Raw genomic sequence first — 22,076 nt, 5'->3', positions numbered from 1 at the left:
AGCTCAAAAATGGTAGTCAGGAGCGGTGCCCTCTTAAATCAACTCAGGAAGTTATGCTAAATTCAAGGGCATTGAAACTTCCTCTGGGAGCAGTATATTTTACTTGAGTCACCTATTATACATGCTGTGTGGATGGTGAATACTAAATGGAATAAAAATGTGGAGATAGAGGAGGGTTGAACATAAACTTCTGCTCATCCCCATCCAGTGCTCCTGACTGACACCACACTTGTGCTGGGTATAATGAGATGCTGTGGTGCAGCACCTGTCTCAAAAATGCCACTCACAGACTTTGTCCAAGTAAGGAACTTGCATGACACCAGCTTGATTTATACACATGCAAGTACAGTACGTGATTTCTAAATAAAATTACATCTTCATTAGATGGTTTTGTTGGCATGAGTCCTGTGGGGAGTTCACAGAGCTCTTATCTATTCCTGATACAAGTATACAGGTTTTCAGGTGACTGCATCATTTGTCCCTGGGAAGAGAAGTCATGCCTTTAAGAACAGTTCTGTTAGCTCACTCTGTTGGTTGTAGAGTAGAGAGCAAATTCTGCTAAACTCTCCTCAAATGTCAACTGATTTTTCCCTCCTTTGATTTCAGTGAAGTCATATCCATTTTATACTACTGCAAGTCCAGAATTAGGATATCTTGGTATTGTACCTGCTATTCTGTTTTAGTATTATATTTATATTATTCTTTTTACAGAATTCTCATTCAATATGAATCATGGAATTGCATTGTTATATGCGATGGCACAGGCAGGCATACAGCCCACAAATTACAGTTTGTTCTGGCCTTTCAGTGAGGGCTGACCAGGAGTGTAATGTCATGAGAATTCTATAAACCAATTGCAAATCATGGCTATGATTTAGTTATTGTGGTAATACTTCCAGTCAAAGAACAATTCTGCATCTGACCCCCAATTAGCAAGGGATACCCAGGTGGAACATGAAGGGAATGCAATATTTGCAACGAATTCATCATAAGACATCCCATAGATTTCCTTGCAAAGAACATTTAGGAGGTAGACAAGAGGACTGCACAGTACACTGTGTGTGAGAAATTTAGTATTTCCCCTAAAATTATATTCTCCTTTGTCTACTGCTTACAAAGAGTAGATAATTCTTAGTAGGGAGATGCTGCACTGATACAAGTAGAAACTATTTTCTTTTTCTGGTTGTCTGAATTCATAGTGGCAGGTATGTTATCCCTCAAGGAAAATACATAAAAAACAATGATGTCACTCATTTTCACAACTCTGTTCTGGAAAAAATAACTGCTTAACCTTCAAGAACACAGAAGCATTTCATCTAAACCACACTGACAGTCCTACTGCAGCTACATCTTCATCACCTGTGCCTGGCCCTTGGTGAGAGAAAAGCTCAGTATCTCTCCTCCTGAATATGATGCATAACATGTGTTTATGTTCTGGCTTACATGTACTGATACTTACTGGATCATAAGGAAAATTTAGAAGATAATACTTTCAAGCAGTTGCTAGTGTGTAAAATGGATAATTTGCTTGCCATATGCTTACAACTATAAATATATAATTTTAAAAAAATTTAGAAGGATAAAGAATAAGGCAATGACAGTAGCTATTATAGCGGGAATAAGGGGTTTGGAGTTCTTTTGGTTGGTTGGTTGGTTTTATGAAAAAGAGTTTCTTAGGATATTTTTTAAATTCATAGTTTCATTTAATATGTTACATGCAATAAACTTGGGTATCATGAACGTCTGGGATTGAGCAGGGTAAAAGGATCTGACTTCTCCAGCATTCACTGCTGTTGGATGAGTGTATGAGCAGGAAATTATGAAAAAGTATTTCTTTTCTATTTCAGCCTTATCCGATAAGACTGTGGATGATTCTTTTCAGTTTTTCCTGCAAGTCATGTTTACCTCAATTTTTAACGGGGCAAAGCACATTCTCTTGGAAATAAATTGCACAAGAAACATATGTATTGGAAGATGCCATAAATATAATTATTTTGCAACTGATTATTTTCCTCAATACACTGTGATTGAGAGATCTGTCTTTGAATTTTGGAAACTTTTGCAAACTGTGACCTCTCCAATTCTGAGTAGTGCATTTAAAGGGTGTTAAAAGACTCCAAGCTATACACTTCCAAGCTGTACTGAGGAGCAAGGGCTGTTCAAGTGCTTACACTCCTCATCATGATCAGAATGCCACACAGCTGACAACCTTGTGACAGCCAACTTGGAAGCCTGATCTCCATGCCTGTCCTGGAACCAGAAATCCTTGCTATCCCTGGTAAATTGCTGTGGGCCTAGGGAGGATTTGCAGGAAGACTGTATTGGATTCATTGGAAATTTGCAAATCATGGATGTTTAGGGAGAAATAGTATGCATTTGCCTGGTTGACATCATTTCACAAGCCTGTTTTGGTAAATTTCCTTTTTTTTTTCCTGGAATTCCTAATATACCTTATAAGTTCAACAGGAGGACTGAGAAATGCCAGCAGCCCTCTTTCCAGTTTCCACCCAGAGGTACACCATGCTACGCCAGCCGTGTGCAGATTGCTGTCTGGCATGATCACGTCGGGATTGTGCAGCATTTCCATTTACATTGGTTCTGCACCCTCCCCATGGCTTAATTCCTTAGTATTAATTATCTAAAATAATTAAGGAGATGTTTTCAGTGATATTTTCCAGTTCTCTTCTTCCCAGGGGATCCCCTTATTTAAAGGTTTGGCCTAAGTCTTTGGGGGTTGTGGTACAAACTAAGGATATATTTCACAGCACTGTACACATGACAGTCAGAAAAAATTACTTTATTTAGCTTTTCTGAAAAGTCAAATAAATTTCTGAGTAACTTGAACTCATGTCTTCTTACAGTCTGACTAACAGACATAGTCTTGGGCCTTTAAAAATGTCAAAGCATTGTCAGTCAGGCTTTATTGGCAGAAGAGAAGAGTTATTTATTTTTAGTTCACATCCAGCAAGTTTCTGTAGAAGCCACAAGAGGAGATTTGATTTTTTTTAAATTATTCTCAGTTTGAAATGGCTTGCACTTTATTATAGTGCTGATTTTTGAAATAATAGTTGATCATTAATCAGAACTCCTTGCAGCAACCAGTTTTGTGTAACATCTACAAACAGGGGTTTTTTTACATTTTAGTAAGTTTCTAATCTAGTTTCCACATCCTGTTTTTCTGTGGTACTTACCTGCTCCAGTGAAATTGTTCAAGGAAATTTCATAATCATTAACTATCTATCTGCATTTCCATGATGACTCTTCTTTCCTAGAAACTGAAAGAGGACCACAAAACTGATTCAGTGTTGGAGAGTCCTCATTTTCTTTTGGCTACAGAAAATTGTGTAGAAACATAAATCCTAGCACTGGTATGTACACCCTGGAAAGAAAGCAACAGTGTTAGCACATCTCCAGCTTATCCCTGATTTCATTGTCACTTGCTTTTGTATCTGCTACCAAAATGGAGTGAGACACTCTTTAGGATTAGCTCAGACTGATGTGACATGCCATTCATATCACATTGTCATGTCAGGGGTGGTATCTCATATGATAATAAAATATCAGGTAATGATGCTTGGCAGCTGTAAGACTTCCTGCATTTAAGAGCTGTCATCCAAGTCTGTTTCACAAAAAGCAAAGTATTGCCTATTAAGCCTCCTCAAGCAGCGTTAGTCACAAGAGTCAGCAAAGCCATGGAAAATTTATTTTCACATCATCGCCACTCTTTATTTGTTTTTATCTCTCACCTGCCTCCTTCGTGCTTTCCATTGATTACTGCATGCTCTTGTTTCTGATTCAGGCATATTGGAAGCTCCCTGTATGAAAAGGTTGCACGGCAAAACTTTATTACCTGTCCATAAAACTGATGATGATCAAAAGTTATGAAATTTTACTTCTGATTTATTGCAGGAATTTCCCCCTTTAAATTCTCACCTCAAAGAAAGTCCTGAATGTTTATTATGATGCTTATGTTATTTTCTGTTTGTGCTAAGGCTTTCTCTAAAGTTGCGTATAAAGATATATGTGGCATTTATGCTTTAGAGAGGCAGAAATTTTTGGTAGTTCTTATGAATGACAAGAGAGTATTAGATCTTCAATAGTAATTGAAATAAATACATAAGTATTTAATTTAACATATGAAAGGGCACCTGGTTCCTGTTCCTGAAGTAATGGGAGCACATAACTTGGATTACATTTAGACTTTTGTTTAAAGGGTTTACAAACTAGGTAATGGAGAAATTTTATGATTAGCTATCCTTACACAACATTTATGAAGTCAGACTTGTTTTCCAAGACAGTTTCAGTGTTAATCTTTAACAACTCTTTAATTTGGATAATACAGTAATAGAAATGTAATGTTAACCAATAGAATGAAAGCACTGAGGATATTTTGAAGTACCTAACTGATATTTATTAATTAACATTAGGAATTATCTCATTTCAAAATTTTTTCAGCTGAGATTTCTGTATATCACCTTATGTCCAAAGATTTAGGAAAAAAAATTTTTAAAAAATTGCAAGTTCCAGAGTTGGAAAGGGTTTGGTTTTGCTTGAATCCTATGAAATAAATGAACCTTACAGTCTTTAAGCAGGTATATCTCATTGATTTTATTTTGAATGATATTTTTTATAATACTTTCCATTTGATTCTTCAGAGGGGTAAACAAATTTTAAAAAAAGAGATTTGACTGGACTCTTTCTCCAAAAGTTTAAAGTTGAAGGATGGCTTTTGAAAGATTGTATACCCTGCAATTAATACTTTGGAAATTATGTAAAATTTATAAGTTAGAGTGAACATCATGGTTCCAGTTTCTGAAGTTGTTCTCATAAGAAAAAGAAAATCAGAAATTGTAATTATATCAAAAGTCAGTTTTAACAAATGAAGCCTGCAGACTTTCAAGTAGCATTTTTCCAGTTGACTAGTCTGTCCATTCAAGAGTAAACAGGAACAAAGGTGTTATTTAAAAGGGAATAATTTAGACAAATAATCAACAGCTTTGGATACATATTTTTCACTTCATAAACTTCAAATTGGTGTATTTTAACATTCTCTTTTAAGCTTCTTACAATAGGTTTAATGCTAATCTAACTATTAAAACAAAGAATGTCTGCTGAAAAAATCATTGCCTTTGTTCCTTGCTGATCTAATAGCTATTATTCAAATAACTAGTCTACGTAGGGTCTGCCTGTTAGCACACAGCAGTTTTTGCATAGAAGTGATTGCAGATCTTACAGTTTGTATTTTGTTCTAGGGATGAGTGGAGTTTTTTGTACATTTCCTGCTAATCTGAGTGAAGTGCAAGGCTGGATTTGCAGTATTTAGTAGTGACCTGATTAGGAGGACAGCACATCTTAAAAATAGGACCTGTTATTCTTAACCTGCCATCCAGAAATTATACCCTTTATTTGATCTAGACAAAATGTTTTCTACTTTGCCTGAGTAGACCTTGTATTTATCAGGTTTATATACCTTAGAGAGCCTTCCTTAATAGTAATGCAAGAAGACCCATCAGGCATAACTAACATTTAACCAGGTTTGTTGTATGGAGAAATATAGACAGCTTCTATACAAATGTGGCAGATGTTGGTAGAAGTGTGGGTAATTCCTGAGTTCAAAGTGATCATGTTTTTAGAGCTAGAAAATATTTATGTGTGGTGTTACTATTCAAGAATGGACAGGATTTGTCATTTGTATTATCAAAGGCTTTTAAAGGGTTTTTTTTTTTTTGCTGGCTTTTTTGTTTGGTTGGTTTTGGTTGTTTTAGTTTGGTTTTTATTTCACTCAGATTTGCAGTGATTGAAACACCATTTGTAGCTAGAGATTCCTGGAAAAGTCCCCAAGATTTTGTGTGTGGATTTTGTGAGGACGCTTCTCAGCTGAAAACAAGCTATAGTGGTCTCTGTGGCCAAGGCTTGGAACCAATCTGTTTGTTTCAAAGAACCTAAGTTTGTTCTTTCCACAACTTTTGATACAGGTCACTGATTCCATTAATGTCACCTGATAAGCAAACCACGGCCTTTATAAATTAATGATCACATGTCCTTGGAAACCTAGCCCTTGTTTTAATTTAAAACAGAAGTTCTTTAATTCTTGGAGTTTTTCCCCCCCCTATTTGGAAGCAGTCAACTGTGTATTATCTTTCTGCCATGGCAGTTCCTGAGTATGCCCTGAAATAAAACAAAGTCCTGTGTTAATTCCTAAATATGATACACTTAATTTTACTGTGATTTGTTGGATGGAAATATTTGGTATATTGTTCCAAGAACAAAAAAGCCAACACACAAGGAAGCAGAGCATTAAAATCTCTTACTTTTAGAATAGCAGTTCTGGTATTAAACAGTGAAATTGCCACTTCTTCCCTATTTTTCCCATGTTTTATCCTGGATATTGATAGGATTGACAGACACAGCCACCTAAGAGAATGTAAATATGGAGTTTTTTATTATTTTTGCAATATAGAAAAAAAGCCCAGTACAAATAATAATAATTGAAAGTGGGTTGATCCTTTCAGGAGAACTAACATCTTTTCTAATACCTCTCAAAGCATTAGTCTACGAGTGTGCTTGAGGCACACACAGAGGTATGCAGCCCCTGTGACTTCTGCCTGTACTCTAAAAACATGTCAACCTCACTAGGCTTATCCATTCTTAAAGAAGGAACACTATAATGCTGCTTTAAAGCAGCTGAGTTATAAGGTGTGAATTCATTTAGCAAATCTACAACCTCAAATCCTCAGTGATTATGGCAAATTAATTTTCATGAGATCTGTCTTCTGCATAAAGAGAAAGTTAAGACATCCAATAGATTGGGGTAGGAAAGTGAGGTTAATGTTCCCAACAGAAAAACCTAGGCACGGGGATTGTTCCATTCCTATCATGTAGGAATTCAGTTAGACTATTTCACACATACATGCAGAGTACAATGTACTATCCCAAACCTGAAATTTGGGCTGATTTGGATACAGCTTATGAATGTAGGGGTCAAATTCAGCTTTTTGATACAAACCATATGACTGTTGAACTCAAAAGGAGTCAAAGGTATAACGGATGAATGCAACATAAATTGAGGCATATTGAGAACTAGGAGCTTACTCTAGGAGACTCATCATCTCCTTGTGGGATTCCTAGTCCATTTTAAACATCAACAAAAAGAATTGTCAAGATAAGAACCAGCACTTTAACTGAGAAATTGCCAGGGACACTAAAATCTAGTACATTCAGATTAATCCTAACCTCTTAAGGAGGCAAATGTGCCATTTTAAATCTTCCCTGAAGTGGGAGCTTTTGAGTTTGAAACTATTTTTCTTTCAGTTAGTGAGGGGTCTAGGAATATTTTTTTAAATTCTGACTTGGTTCACAATTTTGATGGTATTGGAAAGTCTCTGCAAAGCCCAACCCCTCTGTCTCTTTCTCTTTCTCTCAGTTGGGGCTTTTTTTCCCAGGGCCTGTGGCTATTTTTTGATATTCCTCACACAGACCTTATGGCTGTAAGAGATGTGTTAGTGTGGCTTTTTGCTAGCTGTATGCTCTTCTGCTCAGCATGAATTTCCCGAAAAGGAAAAGCATTGTGCAGTTAGCATGAATCTGGTAGCTTTTTCTGGCTGTGATGTTTAATATCCTGAACAATTCTAAATGTGTATTCAATCTCATTCATTTTGCTGATTGTTTGTGAAAAATGAGCATTGCAGGAGCTGAACTTCCCACCTTGAAGTAATAAGTAATGTTCTATTATATGTTTACAGGCTCATAAAAAATAAAATTAACCCTCTGACTGCTCTGAGAATGGAACAAACCTGAGGACTGAATTCTGGAATTGAGCCTCATGCTTTTCAGGGTAGCCCTATTTACTGAGAAGACTTTCCAATCCTTCATTATATCTATATTTATTTATGCTTGACTGTATTTTATTAAAAACTTGAAGGGTATTCACGTCAGACTCATGACAGAAATATGCTCTGTAGGCAAGGAAAACAGCTGTACTATGGAAGGCCAGCCTTGTAGCTTGGGTTGAATGGGCAGGGTAAAAAAGATGCACAACCAAGTGTGTATGAGGATCTTACAATTGCTGAACCTGACTGCACATTTAAAAATGGTCAAGTCTCATACCAAAGTGTTGAGGTGCAAAATATTCCTTCTTACCTAGCAGGTGGATCCTTATTACAGCCATGCTACCCATCACTCCTAATCCTGTGGGGTCCAGAGTCTTCCTAGATCTCACTGAAACTGAGCTCTGCATACCTTGTGCACTGGGGTCTATACATAGATGCTTTCAGACTGTACAGGCAAATTCAAAATAGAGCAATTTCCTGTGTAAGGCATTGATGAGACAATAGATCCCTTTATGAGGCCCTGTTTGACTACAGAAGTGAGCAATTGTTCACATTATATTTAATAAACCCCTTGGCACTCTGTTAAAAGGACCTATGTTTAGCTGAAGTCTTGGCATGAATGTACTTTCAGAGGTTTAATGACCTTTCACTTTTCGAGGTGTTCTTTATTTAAACTAATGAAAATGAGCTCCACTTAAAAGGCTTTTAAATGCTGATTAAAAATTAAATCAGCTGTTCATTATCCCCAGGTGGCCTTTTTCTAAGAACAGTAATTCAGAGTGAGTCAAAAAAGTAGTATTTTTTTTTATGTAGCTAGATCTTGATTTAGAAGAACTTTATTAGAGCTGTTTATGAATCATCACCAACCTTTTAACTTTCAATGAAAATGGATTCTTCCCTCCATTTCTGTCCCATTTGTTAGAAATAAAGAAGAAAATCAAGCACATTTCTAAAGATTCCATGTGGCATGTCTAGCAGAAATGTAAATAGCTGCAATATTTTCAAACAAGCCAAATATTGATGTAGTCAGTGCCATCACATTAAGAACAATATAGGCAATATTAATAACTATATAAACAGAAATATTTGCTATAGAATGTCTTACTTTACCTATTTGCTAAATTTTCTCCAGGGTTGGAAAAGTTTCAGAAACATTTACACACAAATGAACAAAGATAAAACCTCAGTGGATTAGCTTTCTTTGGTTGGGTAGTGTTGTTGTTTGTTTTTTGGTTTTGGTGGGTTTGGGTTTTTTTTCCATTATGGCTGCTGAGAGCACTGGAGTGGGATTAGGGAGTTAAACATTATTTAAAATGCTGGGAGAACAAAGTTTTCAAGTTTATAAAGGATAACTTATCTGAGAAGCACGACACTCATGGCCTGAACACTAAGATAATTTTACAGAACTTTTCCTGTGTTTTTCAGTTACAAAATTTCACTTTAGATAAAGAACTTCCTGATCTTGGAATGTAAGCTTAACTAGTAAGAGATACCTTTGGACAGTGCAAAATATTTGTGATCACTTTGAGAAAAGATAAGGCAGCACATTTTTGAGAACAATAAGAAACAATAAGAAAGAAAATACTGTTATTCCATGCAAACCTCTGTGTTCCACCACAGAAAACACTTTCCTTGTTGTTTTTTATAGCCCATATAACTCTTTGCTCATTATTACTCGTAGCAAAATGAATGCCCAAAGTTTGCTGGGTGAAATATGTCGCAGAGTATTAGGAGAGCTATGCAGCATTGTTCCTTTGGTCCTGCTGCAGCAAGAAACATGGGAAAAACAAGCCCTTGTTGGCTCAAGTGTTTGAAATTACTTTTTTTGTACAGATTATGGCCTTGAATCTTGTAGCTGCCTACAGTTATCTGTTAGCTCCTGTTACAATGGCTGCTCTGGGGATGCTGGAGGAGCACACCTTATATTCACACATTGCTTGAAAAGCCTGGCAGAGCTGAACAGAGCTGCGTAACCCAAAAACCTGCAAGGAAAGCTCTCTCAGTGCTCAAAGCCAGCAGGTCCTTCTCTGACCCCTACTCGTGAGTGCTTTGTCTGGCAAATCTCGTAGGTGACCTTCAGCTCACCTTCAGAGGCAGAAGAGACTGCTCAGGGATGTTATGAAGCCAGGGCTGCAGAGACATGAAGGTGTCCTACCAGCTTGGGTGGGGGTTATGCAGTCACACTCACGCGCCTTTTACCTCGTGACTTTCTAATGGCTTCTGGAATTGGGCACATGACACCAGGGAATGCAGCGTGTGTGTCTGAGGTAATGAGCAAACATCCCTAAATAGGATGCCTGGCTGGAGAAGCATTCAGACTTTGGTCAGTGAAACGCTAATGTCCCCTCCCGCCCCCCAGGTTAAAAGAAGTTTTTTTTTTTTTTTTTCTGTCCTTATTGGAGAAAGAATAATAATTTAACTGTAGAGTAAGATTCCATTTTAAATGTCAAATTCTAGGAATCCTTTCTATGCCAATGCTAATGCAGAGCAGATTGTAATGCAGTGGTAAGTGCATGCCTAAAACAATGAGAACACTGATGTTTTGAAGAATGTCCTTGGCTGATAGCTGTATTTAATTTTCCAAAGTAATTGGAAAAGAAGTTATTTTCCAAGGTAATGAGATTTGCCCTAAAATCTCCTACTGTTCCACTGCTGAGGAATCTTCACTATGACTGTGGAGAAAATGTATTTGTAGAAAGTACAGTGCTTTGAATTAAAAAAGCAAAAAATTATACATTTGGAAAAGGGTATTAAAAACTATATGGACAGCATAACCCTAGCTGTCTGCTATACTGGTATAATTAGTATTGCATGCAGTGTTGCACGCAGCAGAGCTGGGATTCCATTCTTCTACCTGTCATGTACTATTATTTTTTAGCACAAGTATAGGAGCCTATATGAAAAGCCATGCCTTTTGGGAAAAATAAAGAGAGATGGCAGCTATGCAAATACCAATAAATAAAGAGCATAGCATAGATGTTTCACCTTGAAATTCACTCCCTCCTTCCTGGCTGTTTCTGGTTTCAGAAAACCCTATAGGTGTTTTGTCTTTTTATTTCTTTTTTTTTTTTTTTAATATTTATTTTGAGTGGTTGTAAGAAATTGTCACTTTCTGTGCAAAGAAATTATCACTTCCTCTTCTGTTTTATATTCTCTCTGCCTCCCCTGCAAACAAAATGATTACTTTCCAGGGGAAGGAATATCTCTGTGGAGAGGTCAGATCTGTGTGAGCAGGGAAAGAGATTTAACAGGCTCAAAAAGACTGGGAATGAGAATATATTACTGCCAAGATGTTTGTTTTGCACAGCACATCTCTAATCAGACATCAAAGATGTGATGTTTCTTTCCAATAGCAGCTTTGGTGCATTTTCACAATTGGAGAGCACTGTGGTTCTCATTATTAGCAAAAGTTTATAAATTCTCCAGTATGGATCAATATATTACTCCTCCAAAAATGTCTTTTCCCCCCCCGGTCGTCAAGACTTTTGTAATTACTTCCTCTGTGTGTCCTTAACTTTCCTGCATGAGAGCATTGCTAAATGAAAACCTTTCCTGGCCCTGGGCTAGATCCAAAGGTCTTGTGTTTTCAAGTGTTCATTGTTGCTCTGTCCTGCTCTAATGTGCCTTGTTTACTTACAGGAATAAATCACTGGCTCATGTGAAGCATGTCAGCTCTCCAGATGATCTATCAGGGCAGTTAAAAGCTGCTCATATTTCAGTTCACTGTACTCTTTACATAAATAGAGCATTCTCAGTCTCATTTGGATGTCAGAAACTACCTAGTAAAAATAGCACAAAACTTTGTTTAGATTTACTCATCCTCCTTTACAGAGTAAATTAACATGGTTGGAATATGGGGCTGCCTTAAGGAAAATTTAAGTTTAGCTGGCGTGTTTACCTGGGCAATTGCTCCAGACCAGGACGTATCAGGCCAGTTTCAGCAGCTCTGTTAACACATAGCAACATGTCTAGTGGCTGTGACTTTACTGCTTGCAGGGAAACATCCCCTGTATGTTTAGCTTAAAATGTGATGCCACACCCTCCATAAACTTGAAATATTTTCTTGCTTCCTTCTGTTCTTTTGAGTGTATTCAGTGCTGATTTTGGAGTAGTTCTTAAATGGAAACAGTTTTGTTTAAAACCACACTCTTAATCTATGGGTTATGTATTCCTTTAAACAATGTCAATTCTGTAACATGAAAAAATAATTACACTTGAAAAGCTGATGCAATAATTAGATCCTTGAATAATTACTTAGTTACAGCATCTAAAAGAAGACACAAGACTTAGATGTAATCCTAGTCAAGCCTTTTGTTTTTTACTCTTCATGCTATTGAAATAAGCTTTACTGAACAAGAGGATTCTGAGGTGTCTGAAGATATTTGCATGTGTGCTCTGAAATAAATGAAGCTATCATTCAAATAAAATGTAGCCATCATTCAAATACTCTCAAAGAGTATTCTTTTTTCCAAGAGGTTTATTACTACTGCATAAGGAGTAGTGAATTGGGCACTGTTACTCGTACTGGGAAAAGTCATAAAGAATCATTGCCAGAGATTTCATAATAAAATCTTAAGAAGAATTATTATTATTTTGGGCAGACCTTAAGTTTAACTCTATTTAGCAGCAAGGACAATGTATGTCAGGAGAGGACATCCCTATTTCCCTTTTTAATTCATCTAAAAGTCAGGAATCTTTTGAGGAATAGCACAAACACAATTGCTATTCTAAAATGATAGAATCTACATTTACAGCTCTGATTTTGCTGAAAGGTGTGTAAAACCTTACATATTGGAATTCTGTCTGCCTGAGTAGGCTTCAGCAGAAAAATTATTGTTTCCATTTTGACTTAATCTCAGATTATTGCCTTTGGATCAGTCTGTCTTACACGCCAGAATAAGAAAAATAGGTTCACTTTCCCAGAACCACCTATTGTGCCAAATCAGTGACATTCTATTTATTTTGCCATTCCCAGCATGGTGGATAAAGGCCTTATTATAGAAACTGTTGTTGGTGTTTAAAAAAAATCCCCTGAGAGCACAGAGAGGATGTTGTGATGAAACTCCCCAAGTGAAGGTATGTGTACTTGTGCCTGGAAGAACTGAAAAATGGTATTTGAAATAGGTCAGGCTATTTATATAACTGTAGGCAAACACACCCTCAAGTTTTCCTTTGGGAAACTCTACTGAAAAGTCTATCTTGTTGCTGTGGAATAAGTTTAGTCTCATGAAGTAATTATGAAGTCAAAGTCAGGACACTGAAAGCAAAGAGGTTGTGGGAGGCAGCTGTAAGCTTCATTCTGCAGGGCAGAAACAGGGATAAGACAGTGTTGATGGGACTGCTGGCAGCCCTTAGGCCACAGAGTCAGACTAGAACTTGTCTGAAATAACTTTGCCATAACACATACTATGGTCATCAAGTCTTCAGCACTGCTTCATTCTTGCCTTCTGTCCTGGTTTGAGATACTCCTGTCTGGATGCAAAGAGGCTGAGAGAGATGTCTCCTTAGCTGAACATTTTAAAATCAAGCTGGAGTGCTCCTGCAAGCTCCAGTGAGCAGCTTGCTGTCTCCTTTGGCTTCCTCTATCTATATGGGACCAATCAGAATTGACGAAAGCCTTAGAAAATAATTCTTTCTATCTATCTATCTATCTATCTATCTATCTATCTATCTATCTATCTATCTATCTATCTATCTATCTATCTATTCCTGGTACTGCAGGAATGTTTCTCCAATGCTTGGAGGGCAATGCCCAGCCTAGGTCTTCCTTGAGAAGATGCCAAACATGTTAGAAAGACAGCTAATGAGCAAGATACAGTAAATATCCAGCACACCAACAAATTCACTTTTACATTTCAGCTTATGCTACAAAACCTGTAATTGTTTCTACAAGCTCATGGACTTATGAGTCTTGATCAGAGACTGACTTGTTCCATGTCTCGGTGTTTGCTACTCAGTCAGTGTCAAAATAAATTTCTAATACTGCTGTAGAAGCATCTATAAACTAACCTGCAAACGCAGAAGATTGAATCACTAAATAATATTCTTTCATTCATCAATCTAGTCATAGGGTCAGAAGATGTATTGTTGGTATCTTAGGGATTGTCAAGGTGTTATTTTCATGAGAAGATAATTCCTGTCACACAACAAATCTAAGGATAAAATGTGTCTGTACAAATGCAATATGAGGTATAGTTATAAGGGACTAACAAAAAAAATCATACAGACTTGAGTAATCACTTGAAGACTAATTCCTTTTGCTGCGTACTCAGAACAAACCAAGCAAAGATATGGAGAGTGAGCTAGCCTTAAGGATTGCTCTGAGCTGTCTTAAACCTCATAAAAGGGGGTTGATTTACAGTAATGAAGCATTTTTTGAAGTTATTTTCCCCCCCTCTTTATAAACTTGGAGATGTGTTGGCAGCTCAGATATGATCAACGAGTCTTTTCACACTCAACTTTCTCCGTAACACTTTAAGCCAATATCCCATTTCATTTTTCTGCTACATACTTTGCCTTCATAAATTAGGTGCATATCTTTGGGATTAAATCCCTGAGCTCATCTCCTCTTTTGAATACACTACAGCAGCTGATGCTCTTCTCTATTTTAGCCAGCTTGCATACACTGGCCAAGAAAGCCGAAGGCATAAAGGAATGTGGATGTTTACTTGATCACTGGTAATCTGCAATTCAAAGCTTTGCAACTGAGGTTTCTCTAACAGTTCTGATGCAGGCAGAATTGATTCTATGGCAGAAGAAGACAGATGTTAATTCATCTTGCATTATTTCCTAATGTTGTTTTTAACAATCACCCTTGAATGTTCAATACTCCTGAGAATATTCTTTAGGCATGAAAAACCCACAATATGAAAGAAGAAATTTGATGTTCTCAAAGTCTTATGCAAATACATGAGCCCTGCAAATGTGGCATTTAAAAGTAGTTTCTAAGTAGTGCTGAACATACTTTGTGTTAAATGTTTTAGCTGAGATTAATTAAATAACTAAATTTATGACCTCTTAAACATGATATAAAAGTCTATGCCTGCATAATTAGACAGGCAGAGTGTTAATGCTCACATATTTAAAAAAACATCTGTACCTAAGTGTGGCAAAACAGCATTAGTGTAATGTCTTGGTTGCAGTCTGTCAAGGTACTTAATGTTCCCTGCACTCACTCCCTAATAACAAAATGCAAACCTGTTGTTCAGCCAAAGGTTTGTCAAGATGTGATTTCACAGTAATTTCTAACCTATCACAGGAAGTCAATGTAGTTTTACTAAATCTCCACGGGAAGTTCTTCATGTTGGTCTTTAGTTGCCTGGCCATCTCTTAAACTAGAATGTAGGGAATGTAGTTCCTTCTGCCTGGGAATGTAGTTCCTTCTTTGTTCCCTTGGTGGCAGACATTCTGGCCTCAAATATATTCACCCCTCCCCTTCCCCTGCTGCTGCCTGCAGTGAACAGAAATCTGCACTGGGAAGCCCAGTTGGAAGGGGGAGCCAAGAGCCAGCAGAGCTCTTTTGTGACTGTGGGGACAATTCTGGATCCCTATGGCTAATGCTTCCCTATGGTTTCCATGCAATTGTGCTGATTTCTACCATCTTCCCTACTCCCTCAAGGAGTTAACACATTAGATGTTTATAGAATCATTGAATTGTTCAGGTTGGAAAAGATCTTTGAGATCATTTGACACTTACCATTAACCCAGCACTACCAAGCCCACCAGATGACCCTGTGCTCCATCTGCACATCTTTTAAATACCTCCAGGGATGGTGACTCCACCACTTCCCTGGGCAGCCTGTGCCTCTGCTTGACAATCCTTTCCATTAAGAATTTTTCCCTACTATTTGATCTAAACCTCACCTGATGTAACTTGATTCTGCTTCTTCTTGTCCTACTGAGCAGGACCTGGCACTTTGACTTGTTGAACCTCACACAACTGGCCTTGGCCCATTGATCCAGCCTGCAGAAAACAGCTTTCCAAAACCTTCCTGCAGTCCAGCAGATAAACACTCCCACCCAAGCTGGTGTCATCTGCAAACTTACAGAGGATGTAATTCACCAGGTCATTCAAGGACGACCTGCCTTTTCTAATCCCATGCTGGCTGGGCCTGATTCCCTGGTTGTCCTGTAAATGCCTTGTAGTAGTACTAGAGATCATCATACCCTACTCTGGCACTGAGGTCAGACTGACAGACCTATAGTTCCCCAAATCTTCCCTCCAGCCGTTCTTGTAGATGGACATCATTCCACTCAATCATGACCTCCTCAGTTAATCACAGCTGCTGGTAAATGATGAAAAATGACTCAGTGAGCACTTTCACCAACTCTCTCCATATCCTCAGGTGGATTCTATCCAGTCCCATAGTGTTTTACGTGTCAAGGTGGTTTAACAGGTTGCTGACCATTTCCCTTGGATTATGGAGGCTTCTTTCTGCTTTCCATCCCTCTCTTCCTGCGCAGGGATCTGGGTACCTGGAGAACAACTGGTCCTACTCTTATAGACCGAGGCAAAGTACCTCAGCTTTTTCCTCATCCTTTGCCAATGTTTCCCCCCACATCCAATAAAGGAGGGAGATTCTCAGCCCTCCTTTTTTGCTACTGTGTTCATAGAAATGTTTTTTGTTGTCTTTTACAGCAGTAGTCAGATTAGGTTCTAGCTGGATTTCATCCCTTCTAATTTTTGTCCTGCACAACTTCACAACATCCTTGCAGTCCTCCTGAGCGGCCCACACCCTTCTTCCAAACGTCATAAACTATCCTTTTTTTTTCCTGAGTTCCAGCCAAAAATCCCTGCTCAGCCAGGCCAGTCTTCTTCCCTGCCAGCTCATCTTTTGGAATGGCCTGCTTCCACACCTCTGAGATTTCCTTCCTGAAGCACACCCAGCCTTCCTGGATTCCTTAACCCCTCAGGACTGGCTCCCAAGGGATTCTCTCAACCAGTCTCCTAAACTGGCCAAAATCTCCCTTTGGAATGTGACAGTTCTGACCCCTTTTCTTACTTCTCCAGGAAAAAAAAACATTTTGGGATCACTGTGCCCAGGACAGCCTCTGACTATCAGCTCACCACCCAGCCCTACTCTGCTACAAACACAGGTCCAGCAGGAGCCTTCCCTAGCTGAGTCCCTCATCAGCTGTGTCGGGAAGTTCTCTTCCACACACTCCAGGAACCTCCCAAACTGTTCCCTCTCTGTTGTGTTGCACTTCCAGCAGACATCTGGCAAGTTGAAGCCCTCCAGGAGAACAAGGGCCATGGACAGTGAGATTTCTCCCAGCTGCTCAGAGAATGTTTCATCTGGCTCTTCATCCTGGTTGAGTGGTCTGTAACAGATTGACACCATCATATCTGCCTTGCTGGCCTTCCCCTGTTCTTAACCATAAATGCTCAACCATGTCATCACCACTGTTAAGCTCTCAACAAGTGCAACTCTCCCCGACATACAAGGATACCCCCTGCTTTTCCATTCTGCACAGTTATCCTCTATTCTCTCTAATTAATTATTTAAGTTACTGCTTGAAGTGAAAGCATAGACTATTACTGTATTGGCAGTGTTAATATTTAATGACCTAAGACATAGGGAGGAAGAAGGAAATCAATATTTGTGCAGTGTTTTCCAACCCTTTAGAGAGCTACAAAAGTTTTGCTCTCTTCTGTGTATCCATGGATGGTACTTATATTAATTGGAGCAAGTATATTTGTGTGGAACTGAAAGTGGACTTTCAGACTCATAGTTATTTTATTCTAGCTGTTCTTACTGGTAGCAGGAAGCCAGAGGCTGCCTGACTTCTGTAACATTAAAAATGTCAAAAATCCTCCTTCTCTGAAAAGAAGTTTTTCTCTCAAAAAAAATCCTGGTCTTGATAAACTCTCAAGACTTTCAGCATTAAAAATGAGGGTTCCATTTCTAGTATATATATTTCAGGGAAATCTGTTTATAAAGGTATAGAAAGAAAAGGCTGGAAATCCAATAACATATGGGGAAAACTCTGAGGCTGAAATCAGATGTGTTTATTTTCAGCAACTCAGTAATCATTGGTCTATCTCAAGACTGGTCCACATAGACAAGGTGTTTACTTTTTCAGACACTCAATTTTACAATAATTTAGCTTTTGTACGAGAATTCTCTCTTTCTGTTCTTAAGAATTCTAAGCGTATAGCAAGATGGATATGGAGGAACTTTGTGTTTCCTTCAGTGCTGGGGAACTTTGGAGTTAATTTGGAATGAAATTCTGTGAATGTACTGCATTCTAGCAAATAGAATTGGAAACAGATGTTACTGCCTGACAAAGCAAAAATTCAACAAACTTTTATCTTTGCAGCATGGTTTTGGATGTCTTTGGGATAGGAACCATCTCCAAAGAAAAAAGAGAAGTATTTTTCAAATTGTTTCCTTGTAAATGATGAGCATAAACCTCAGAACAACTGACAAAGGAGACAATCATCTATCTACTATGCCTTGTGGATTAGTCATCTGTGTAAGCAAAAAATTGATTGTGGACACCTTTCTGCCAGGATGCTACAAATCTCCATGAGATTGCAACTGATGACAAGACGGAGCAAAGTCTACTTTTTAAAAGGGACCTACATAAAGATGTTCATAATCTGAAAGAAGTGACAATTAGTCAGGAGGCTCAAAATTTTCCAAAATTTTCCAAATTTATTCAAAGTCCTGCAAATTGAAGTCAGCCATTCTGCTAAGCTGGATTGGATCTGTGTTTGCTGCAATCCACAGCTGGATGACCTACATCTCACTGCCTATTTAGCATCTAGAAATTTAGCCAAAGACCTCTGGGGATAGACATCATCTGGGTTCTGGTTTGCTGCACTCTGAGTTTGGGGAATTCTGAATGAGCAGTGGCTTAACCAGGTCATTTGTGGGAAGTCAGTCAGGACCCATGGAAGAGCTATCCAAGTACTTCTACTGGCCAGATTTATAGACAGCAGCCAGAGAGTGTGTGCGCTGCTTTTGTTTGGGTTCATGGTGAATCTTTGGAGTGGCAAAGAACTAGTTCATTGTACACTGGTGGAAGATTTATGTCTGTACCAACTGCACTCAGAATGGCACTAATGCACATTCCAAAACTTGAGGTTTAATATTCCTAATAATTAAAAGCAGAAGATTAATATTGCAAACAAAAAATTTATTCAGGTCAGTATTAGAGAGAGTTATGCTTCGCAGAAGCAAAAGAATTTTTCCTCTGATCAGAGCTGGTAAATTATGCTGAGTACTGCTGTGGTAGGCTGCTACAGTGGAGACAGTGGAACTGGATTATTCTTTTCCTTCTCTGTAATAAAGCTAATTTGCCAAAAAGTTCAATTTTGGGATCATTAAATCTTGGCAATACTGGCAATGCTCAGTGAATGGTTCTGTCTTTTCCTCTCAAAGCTAGAGTGAAAAGTCAGATATCAAAGCAAAATACTTTAGTGGTCAGAAAAAAAAAATTGCTTCCAAAGCTTCTCTGTGTAGCTTGTCAAGGATCTGTGTCCACCAGTCTACCAGACTTTCTCTGTGGAGAAAGTGCCTTTATTTCTCTGTGGAGTGGCTTCTTATGTATTGCTTTGTAGATCCCTGGTAACGTTTAGAACAATTGCTTTGCATCAGTTTCCTCTCAGAGACGCTGTCAGCATTTCCCAACTGCATTGTTGCCTGCTCAGGAATCACTTGCAGTTGCAAATGGTTAGACCTGTGACATGGGTGTAACATCTTGCCTGATGCTTCAGAGAATTCTGAATAGCAGCATATGGGAAATTACTTATTTTCATTACTCTGAGTCTTGATTAAATTCCAAAGGAACTTTTCACAGTCTCTTATAATACATCTGGTTTCTTAATTTTTGGGTGTCTTACTTTGCTTCTGAGGATCATGGAATGATTAAAAAATTATCTCCTGGGGTTTTGAGAGTGTGATGAGACTGAACTGAATAATTTGGCTTCACACCTAAGAAATATTTCTGCTTAAAGAATTGTCTTTATAGGGGTCAAACTTCCACATCAGAGATGCCCTCGCCCCCAGAAAACCCACAATCTCCTTCATTCTTTGTGACCTATATGTGAAATTTTTCAGTGACTGTCCTGCTGAACTGATTCAAGAGAGGGAAATAATAATGCTCAAATTGTTAATCCTCAATCTTTCATCAGGAAACAGCAGAAGGAAGGAACTCGAGCACAGGGTGTATTAATGAAATTGAAGTTAGGCTGAGGGGAGCTTCTGAGACATGAAACCCAGTTTTCTTTAGGGTAATCTTCATTGGTAGAGAGGGCCCTTTGTCCTGCTGGCTCTGGGACAATGAGGGAAGACAACTGTATCACAAATTCTTAGTAAAAAGATTTCTCTAGACAGTGCATTCAGAATAAGGAATATAAATATGTGTTTGGTGCTGGAGGCATTGGCCCACTGGCACCAAATAAGTCATCTGAACGTTGAACAGGAAGTGAATACTGAGGTGAAGAAGTACCTGAGCTCTTTTTAACCTGTAAATAAGTATTCCTTTCACTCAGAGACTGGGTCTCCAGTGGGGAAACAGAGACATAAAGATCAATTTTTTTTTTTTTTTTTTTTTTTTTTTTTTTAGCTTAGATGTTTTTGCCTATCTCTGCCAAACCCACTGGTTTGTTCCTTTGCTTGAAAGTTCTGTTCAGCACTCCCAGTGCATTCAAGGCAGAGTGGTTAGGCTGAGAGAGGATCCTTGGAGTCCCAGCTTGCCTAGCTCAAGATACTATGCTGCTTTAAAGCAACCACTCTCAGAGCTGTGCCCTGATCCTGGCAGTAAATGAGTCCAGTTGGAATTAATGGATCTTCACTTGTGTGGAACTGCAGAATTGCATGTTCATGTGAAGATTTTCTGCTTAGAGACAGCAATTGTGCCAGTTTCTCACACAGAGAGAAGGGGAGAGGAAGATCTCTAACATATGCTCTACAAGTAGCATATGTTTCATATATTGGATTTAGGATGATAAATGCATTTTTTTTTTGTGTGTGTGTGTTGGCAGGATTTTCTTTTGGACACGTAATGGATGGGATCTCAAATATTACATGACTGGATGTAAAAATACCATGTACTGACAACTAGGATCACAATCTTGTTATATATGCTCTCTCAATTATATTAATTACATATATGTAGGCAGTACATATACGTATGTATATATGTATTGGAGACACTTGATCAAATGTATTTTCATGCAGTTTCACAGGAAGATTTTTTTGTCCTCTAGAAACTACACAGCCTTATGGAAAATACAGTTGTTCTCTGTTTTTGTCAGCCCTGTCAATGAGGCTGGGATACAGTACTAACTCAGTGATCCTCCCCATGCCCCCTTTTAAAAGGACTGAAAACAATGTAGCTGACAACGTGTATATAACACTAGTCCCTGATTATTTTATCATCCCTTTACTAGCATCTGGAACCATTACGCCAGACAGCTGATATAATTTCGAGTGTGGTTTAAAGGGCAGTCAAATATTGATAACTCAGTTTTATTCTGATATGAAGAACTAATACTGCCGTGCAAATGCAGTGTCCAAAGCAGGGTGGCGAGTTCAGCAGCACAGCCCTTGCTGCGCTCCCGCTGCCCGCCCTCACAGGTAAGGCTTGCAGCTCCATACAGGGTGGCGACAGCTCCCAGTGCCATCTAGTGGTTCTCTCCCTGAAAATAACTGGAGGAGAGACATTGAAAGACTAATTTCCCTGCATAGCTTCCCGCTAGCCTGGTGAATTCTTCCTAGGGGAAATGGTTAGGAAACTGTAATAGGTATTGGTCTAAGCTCGGGGACAACCTCAAAAAGCCTTCCTTTTTATATCCATACATGCTCCTCTGCCCTTGCATGGGCCCTGGGATTAGGGAAATGCTGAAGGAATGAGAAAGAGGAGGAATCAGAAATCATCTCATTTTCTGCACAGTGCTATGATGTCTCAATACACTGCCCTTCTGTCCTCATCTCGATTTTTTTTTAGGGATTAGAAGGAAGGCTAGCAGGAAAAAAAAATCTGGGTGTTGCCTGTTTTCCTTTACAGGAAAATTTAAGTGCATTCATTCTACCTGATGTAGCAAACTGCAAGAAAAGCTCTATTCTTCTCCCCTTGTTCTTACCCCTCCCTCACACCCATTCTGCCAAGGCCTCTTGTAAAATCTCCCTTTTATATCTCACAGGCATATGTTTCAATTTTCACTTGCTGGGTGTGATATTTGGTAACATACGGATGAGTCATATTAATAACTTAGTGAATCAAAACATAAACTGCCCT

General features: G+C 38.5%; 1 long non-coding RNA gene across 1 annotated transcript in view; it reads right to left on the bottom strand.

The window, feature by feature from the left end:
- The window catches only part of LOC132329556 (uncharacterized), a 28,418-nt gene extending 20,150 nt beyond the window's left edge, over nucleotides 1-8,268 (bottom strand). The window contains exons 1-3 of the long non-coding RNA XR_009487098.1: nucleotides 8,140-8,268; nucleotides 6,312-6,414; nucleotides 3,192-3,268 (exon numbers count right to left, since the gene is read on the bottom strand). This is a non-coding gene — a long non-coding RNA (uncharacterized LOC132329556). The remainder of the gene's footprint in view (nucleotides 1-3,191; nucleotides 3,269-6,311; nucleotides 6,415-8,139) is intronic.
- Nucleotides 8,269-22,076: the final 13,808 nt, after the last annotated feature.

The sequence above is a fragment of the Haemorhous mexicanus genome, chromosome 7 (genome assembly GCF_027477595.1).
Source record: "Haemorhous mexicanus isolate bHaeMex1 chromosome 7, bHaeMex1.pri, whole genome shotgun sequence".
Taxonomy (NCBI): domain Eukaryota; kingdom Metazoa; phylum Chordata; class Aves; order Passeriformes; family Fringillidae; genus Haemorhous; species Haemorhous mexicanus.
Note: the sequence above shows the minus strand (reverse complement) of the source record. Positions and strands in the feature narration are given on the sequence as shown.